Raw genomic sequence first — 8,581 nt, 5'->3', positions numbered from 1 at the left:
CCGAGTCTTATGTTAATTATTAATAATATTATAATAATAGTAATATCTCTCATTGAGAAATGCAATAAGAGCACCCAACCGCGTATCTGTCTCACCAATCGGAAACGTGTTGTCACAGCTGTTTACTTTTTTTTTTCTTATTTTATTAGAGCATACTCTTTTTGTAATTTTGTATTTTTGGAGGGAACCTTTTGTATTTTTCATTACGGTCTTTCTCAGTTTTGTTGTTTTGTGAAAGGACAGAACCCTACGCTACCCTTTCTGGCTTTTACAATCCATGGCAATAGAATAAACAATTTTGGATACCGAGATACCATGCCATTATTTATTATTTTATTATTTTTTTTTTTACCTATTATTTATAAAATATCATAGAATACCTAACACAACAACTCGCAATAACATAACAAGATTTTGGCCACTAACCCCCTCTTTTACCCTTCCCTTTGACTTTTTTTTTTTTTTTAACGAGTGATGCATACCAAGGGCAGCAAGTACAAACCGAGCTTGATAATGGCCTGCAAGAGGCGTTTATATGGATCAAAAGGAATAAAATAAAAGATATTGAAAACAATGCAATAAGAATAATGAAAAATAAAGTTGGATAATTCTAGGATGCTACTCAACTAGGGATGGAGGAAGCGGCTTAAACTCTATTTGGCCCGTTTGGATTGAAAAATATTTTCAATTCATCTCATCACATATAATTTTATCATTATAATTTTTACAAATTCTCACATAAAATATAATAAGTAATTTAATTTTTTCAATTCTTAAAACAATTATAATATCAAAAAATAATGTTATAATAATATTTTATTTAATTTTAAATTTTTATCTCAACTTATCTCATCTCAACTCATGCGACCAAACTACAAGCTTGATTGAAAAACAATATCTTTGGGTGCCACTCGAATAGAAGATAGAAGACACCACTTGACACTATCTAATCACAGAATTCACTTGACACGATCAAGCCATAAACTTGAATAAAAGAAGTCATTCAACTCCACAAGAGAATAAACTCAAGTTTTGAAATCAAGGGGTATCACTGTCCACGTCCCTTTCCATTAATAATTATAACATATATATATATATATCATTTAATATTTACAGCCACCAACCATCAATAAACAAGACAACACTAAATGGAAAAATTAATGCTTGAATAAGCTACTAAGATAAAATAAATATTTAGCTACCTTAATTAATTAAGAAACAACTTCTAAAAAACCCTAACTAATGTTGTTGAACCACTTTCAACATTCACTCATAATAACTAGAAAATGTTCAAAGCAAACTTTAACAATAAAACAAATTTCTATGCAAAGCATTTGTTAAAATGAGTATGGACAACAAAATTACAGCCAACCAAGTCAATGCCACATGTCACTCATGCACATGCCATGTCAGCTTGCTGCATCCCCTTCTATGGAATGACGTGTATGATTTTGATTATGTAAATGCATGAAAGAGTAACTAGTTAGTTAAGCTAGAAATGTGGAAGAATAGTATAAGAAATATCTACTATATTAATAGACTTAATGTGACCAACATAATAATTAATATAACTAAGACTATTGGTGTAATGAAAACAAAATAAAAAACATCAAAGATAAAAATGGTTTTCTAAATTTTTATGATAACAAATATAGTATGTGAAAAAAGAGAGACGACTATTTGCTCATTGTGACTTGAAAAGGGAATATTGAAAGGAAAGAGTTTTGATAGGGAATCCATATGGCATTTATATAGTTGTAATACCGGTATTGTTGGATATGTATGACGGATAGCAAGCACAACAACACGATATGGTGTCATCTATCTCCCTCGACTCACAACCGTTTATTGTTTATACAAGAGTTGATATAGGTTATCAAAATACACTCCTCAATGAGTGAAATGAAACAATATAGAATAAGGTATATCTCTCTCAAAATGAGTAAGTGTTAAGGATCAATGCTAAAATAGAGACTGCGAGCTTTTTTTTTTGAATGAATGTTATAAAGTTTGTAGTTGCATAATTTTAGAGATCTCAAATGAGCTATTTGTACACATACGAAACTTCCTTTTCAAAATTAAAAAGATTCAAATGTAAAAAATGAGCATCATTCATTTTTCAAAATTTTCAAATAAAAATTTCTATGTTTTGCAATACCTAAAGAGCATCATTCACTGTTTAAGATTTTCGAACAAAAACTTTTACTTTTTGCATATGTCAAAAGGAGTATCATTCACTTTTCAAAATTTTTAAATAAAAGTTTCTACTTTTTGTATATGTCAAAAAGAACATTAATCACTTTTCAAAATTTTCAAACAAAAGATTCCACTTTTTGTGTATGTCAAAAATAGCATAATTCACTTTTCAAAATTCTCAACATATCATGCACATGTGAAAAGGACAATCAATTATATTTTAAATTTCAAACTTTTAAATATATCATGCACATGTGAAAAATGCAAATTGATTTTTAATGAGTATATTTTAAAAAATCATAATAATTTCTTAGCCTTAAACTTTTTTCGAATTTGAAAGAGATGTACAAAAATACTCTTAGAGTTTCATTTGTAAACGTGTTCTCTTTCTTTCTCATTGTAACACTCGTCCTTGGGGCAGGACCTTTAGAAAATGATTTTAGAAAAGGCGACAGGAATTACCGTTCGATTTAAAACTTTTTACTTCCATACCCAGGGTACAAGACTCTACATTATAAAATAAAATGTGTTTTGAGAATAAAAGAGGTTTACAACGGAAAACATTAATCTTAAAATAAAAAAGGCATCCCATACAATTAAACTCTCATGCCTAGACTTTCGTGCTCTTCTCCTTGGACCGTGTCCTTCATGACGCGTATTGCTCATTCAGTTCTTATGGGGGGAGAGGCATACATAAAAACTAAAATGAGTCGATGACTCGTAAGTATTACTTCATACAATTAAAATATACTAATATAGGTTTGTAGTTATGCATTCATCATTTTATACATACTATATGTACATGCCTATATGCATTCGTTTGAAAACATCACTGGATAGGGTTTTTCCTTGAAAATAGGTTTTCTTTTCGTAAAATGTTTATCTCATTAGTGCCTTCATTTCTTAAAGAATGCGATGCATTCATACATTCTTTCTTTGGCCGGTACACACTGTTACACCCCGTGTGTTGGAGTTAGCAGTCCTTTAGACTTGAATTCTGCCCGTGGCCACGGGTTGGGAATCTCTTTCAGTCAGGGGGTAGCACTGGGTGCACTACTAGTACTACTTACCCGGCATTGCAATCTGCCCAGTCCTTTGGTATCCTTTTTATTCATTCATGTGGTCATTACGTATTTTCATGCATTAAATATTCAGTACTTTCTTTCAGTTCAGTCCTTTCCTTTTCAGTCATTTTCATTTAACAGTTCATTCATGGAAACACGTCATTTAAAAGCATGGGTTTAAACATTATCTTTCATGGTATCCATAACGCATCAATTCATAGGGACATTTTAACATCAGTTCATAGGGACATTTTTAAAATACTTTCTTGACATTCTTAAAGCATCACTTAAAGCACGAGGCATAAGTCTCAACATTTATTTTCGTAGAAAATACATACAATAGATATTGTGTATAGTCATCCATTCGCATGCATACAATTAATACTTTGGTTGTGTAAAAAGGGGCTGCCAAGAAGGGGCCATACATACGTATACCTTTGAACACTTAGAATGCTTTCGTAAAACATCTTTCGTGTCATTTCGTAAAGTATCGTAAAAGAAAAGCATTTCATTTCTATTTCATATCCTTTAGAAAACTCTAGAAGAGTATGAACATAGTACTTACTTGGACTCCATGCTATACTCATTTCATGCAGTCCATTCATGTGCGTGTCAGATTGCAACCTACATGCATACACATAACCTTTACGTCATTCTCTATCTAGTCTATAAGCAACTTAAACTAGAAATAGAGCTACACTTCACTTCAAATACTCTTCTTCTATCTCGTGCTCTTACATACCCTTTACTAAGCTAAAATCTTCGGGATCTATTTATGGTCACTACCTCTTCCAAACTTAAGGTTTTACCTCGAGTGCTCATCCACTAAAGTGATCCCATGATTCACCTTAGGATTAAGAAACTAAGACCTTCGTCTTACTCTTTCTATTGACCACATTCCGACGGATGATTCAGACCGACATAATCACACATCCCAATCCTAAACAATACACTCGTTACTACCTTGATGCATCTTAGCTCACACTAAATCCTCATTCCCATCCATACACACCACACAGCTATAAGCTAACTCTGAGGCTTAAGCACTGTGTAACCATGCTTAGGACAGATTACCCATTATATATGGTGAATCTGTCTGGTACATGTGTCTCACCAGATTACATACATACCTTATCCCTTCATCACCTAAGACCAACATATAATCCGTTGATCACATGCTTGTAGGGACAAGCCCCATATTCCGATACCAACATTCTCTTAACCCAGCTAGCATGACTTTTCATTCTACCCATCCCTTTTGACAGTTCATCCCAACACTTAGCACGACAAAACATCCAAACATATTTCATAATCTTAAGATAAAAAACGATCAAAAGTTATAGTGCATGTCTAAAAGATCTGTAACATCCAGAGTATTAGAGACAACACGCTCCTTAAATACATGCAAAGACTAATATAACTTTAGGCTAATCCATTGAGTAGCTCGCACAACTAGGCCAAGAAAACCGAAATACTATCAATAAAATGGAGCATCGAAGTGATGAGCTTTGTGTCATTGTGTTGCCGCCTAATCGACCTACTCTAGACGATCCTCTTTTGCGTCTCTTAATCCTGACACATGATCTACCATTCTGAGGGGAATGGTAGTTGGGACTAGTTATTGAGATTTGATTATAAATCTCGATAGGTTAACAAATAACTTTAACTAACAATGTACAAATGCATGCATGATAGTAAAAACATGAATGCTAACTTGAATATGTGTGAACGTGACGTAACTTGGCAAATAACATGACATGAGCTGACATAACCTGAGCTAAAGTGAACTGAACATGAATTAAACTTGAAATTGAATTGAATGTGAAATAAACATGACTAAACTTGAAACTAAATATGAACTTGGAATCTTGTTGCCATAATAACTACTTAATTAAACATGAACTGTGGATGTTACACATGTCCCATTGAGCAGTGTGCCCCTACCGATACCGCATCACATCATATGTATTTGCACCAGCTGTGAGTATGTTAGCATACGCATCACACCATGGGTATTTGCACCTGCTATCGATATCACACTAGCTGTGAATACATTAACATACGCACCACACCACAAGTATCTACGTCTGCACAAGTGCGTATAATATGAAATTGAAATGAAATTGAACTATGGTTTGGAAACATCGGCGTTGGTATCTGATTTCACTCCAACGACAAGTTACTCAGGCCTCATTTGAAGCCTGTTGACAGTACTTTGTCAACCTAGAGAATATTATACCAGTTTAAACATTCCGACAAGAACAATAGAGTTCTACTAAGATATTACCTAATCCTAGCACTTAGGGTTGTGATAAACGTAAAAGATTCAATTGACTGGAAAATATTATTTTTCATGACGAACTCCAAACTCATGACATAATGTGGAATGAAATAACACAACATATGACATAACTTGACATGGCGTGACACACACATGAGATTAGTGATATGACATAACATGATACGTAACAGATAAACATGGCATAATCATCACGTGCAACAGTTAAGCATGGCATAACGTGCAACATATAAATATGTTGATCGGTGCAAAACTGCAAGTCTATAGTATTGTAGTTTTATAGTAAAGTGATGAGAAGAGTATCGTCCTTAGGGATTGGTAACTTACTTTTGACAAATACCAAAATTATATTAATCTTGACTTTATTTAGAAAAGTCACTAAGATTTTTGTAATTAAAAATTAAAATAAAATTAATTCAAAGAGAATACTTAAAGGAAAATAAAGATATTGTTCAAAGATAAATCAATAGGAAAGAAAACTTCTAGGAAATTGATTTCACCTAATTCCTCACTATGCTTTACTCATCTAACTAATTGAATTTAATTCTCTCTGTTTGTTAGCAAATCTCCACAAACATCCAAATACCCTTTTCGATAGTCAATTAAAAATTATTCTTGTTCATCATTTTACACAAGAGTATGCAAATTAATAAAACAAGAAAGCAATAAGACCAATGATTTTAATACTACATAGGTTCATATAAGTCTTTCGATCTCTATAATTACCTATGCCGAAATATCCAAGATCTATCATATAATTCCCTCTTTCGACAGCAAATCACAAGATTAGAATCATCTAATTAATGGCCAGTTAATTAGAAGCAATAAGCTCATAATAAATCAAATAAACAAAGAAGAGAATTATTTCAAATTAACATAGAAAAGCAAGCATAGTTCGGAACTAGATTACATTATTTTCCTAGAATAAAGAAAATTTAGTTCATGCTAAAAATTAAATTCAACATAAACGAATTCACCACAATTTTTCTGAGAGAAGAATAAAAGAAAATGAACATTGAAAATGCTCTTCACAGTCCGCAGTGTCATCCCTCGCAAGCCACAGCGTCTGAAATGAAAAACTCCAAAGAAATGGCCCTATGAAAAAAACTCTCTAATTTTGTGTTAATGATATGCTTAAATAGGGTAGGAAATAAACCCTAATGTCTTCATATTCCCGCCACAAAATCGCCTAAATTTTAGGACTCAACTTGGTAGCCACATACGTGCTCTAGGAGTTCGAATTTGGAAATCTTTATTGGAGACATCTTTTAACCCTTTAAGATAGCTTTTCAACGGATCAAGAATCGTATCAATCCGATATTGGAACAGAAAATTATGATTAAAATACTAAAGTGTGTCCATTCTGTCTGCTAGCGTGTTTTGGACTCTGATCCGAATTACTCTAAAACCCCATCATTATCTTCATTTAAAGAGTCCTACACTCATTGAAAGTTCTTAGGTTATTCCAACGTCTTGCCCACTTGAAAGTCCTTTGAATTCGAATGGGTTTGGACTTGCTTTTTTATAAATTCTGAAATTAAATATAAAAATCTGCTTAGGAGTATACTAAAATAAATAGAAACTCAATTCAAGAATACACATTAATTCTAATGATTTCTATTAACATTTTAGCATTTTAGTCCAATAATAGAGTATTTAGACTAAATTTTAAAGTTAAGAAGTGATAAAATATAAGAAACTATGCAAGTCATCAAACACCCCCAAGCTTACAACTTTGTTTATTCTCAAACAAAAAATAAAATAAAATAAAAGACCATTATAGACTATCAACTTGACCCCATAGAGAAGTTTCATCAATCACCAAGCCATGATCTGAATTAGATTTAATCACTAGTATCTTACTCTTTTAACATCGAGGATAGAAAGAAAATCAATAAAAAATTTAGCAATTTGTCAAGCAAGAGTTAAGCATTTACTTCAACCTAAAGCTAAGACCTTGAGTATGTGTGTGATATAGTCAATTCAACTCCAAACCACCTACAAACTCAGATAAAAGTAGAACAACTGAAACTAGAAGAATTCTCTCAAAACTTGACCCCATAAGTCCAATTTTCAGAAATCATCTCCACTAATGTAGTCAAACCAAAATCAGAAATCAAAAGGTCTTTAATCAGGTTGTAATGGCAGGCCACAGGGTGAGGGTTAAGAAAGAAATGGATATGGAAAATAAAAGCAAACTGAGAAAATACTTAGTAAAAAAAACAATAAAAGAGATATCCACATGATTCAAGCCATAACTCTTCCTCGACTATATGCTCATACTTGTGATATTATTGTTGCTGTAATCAATGAAGCAATACAATCTACACATTCAACAAAATCTAAAGTGATTTGCACTCCACTTATTTATTTTTTTTTTATTTTTTTTTGCCATGATAGATAAATCACCTATGAATAAAAGACAAATCCAGCAAAAATACCTTTTTCATTCAGCCCTCCCACCTTTTTCATTCAGCCACCTCAATTCTTGTAGCCTTTTCAAATCTTCAACCACTTCAACCTTTTGTTTTTTTTTCTTTGTTCACCTTTTTTTTTTTTGTTTTTCAAATGCTTTGACCAAATAAAGCATAATTTCCTTTGAACTAACTTTCTCTTTAAATGTAGATTTTCACCAAAGTATTTTCTCAAATTGTAAAGGTAAATTCATGGTCTTTCAGGCTTAGAACGAGAATAGTTTATGTAGTTAAAAAACAAATAAAGGCTTATGTAAAATAAGGCTCAAGGGGGTTGACTATGGGAATACACCATGCAATGATGGCATGATAATCAGGACGACTAGGAAAGCTTTTTGGTTATAACAAAAAAATTGCCTAGATCATTTCTCTAATATTTGGTATCAACTAGGATTTCGCCTCAAGGATCCATCAATGGATTCTAGAGCAAAGCAAGATTGAACTCTCCTGAGCCAGTTAATTCAACTCATTCTCTTCATAAGCAAAATTGAATAAAGAAAAAGAAATTACTATGTGCTCAATTATGTTCAAGGTCAAAGATTTAAATC

Source organism: Juglans regia, chromosome 11 (genome assembly GCF_001411555.2).
Source record: "Juglans regia cultivar Chandler chromosome 11, Walnut 2.0, whole genome shotgun sequence".
Classification (NCBI taxonomy): Eukaryota; Viridiplantae; Streptophyta; class Magnoliopsida; order Fagales; family Juglandaceae; genus Juglans; species Juglans regia.
This window is presented reverse-complemented; position numbering follows the sequence as displayed.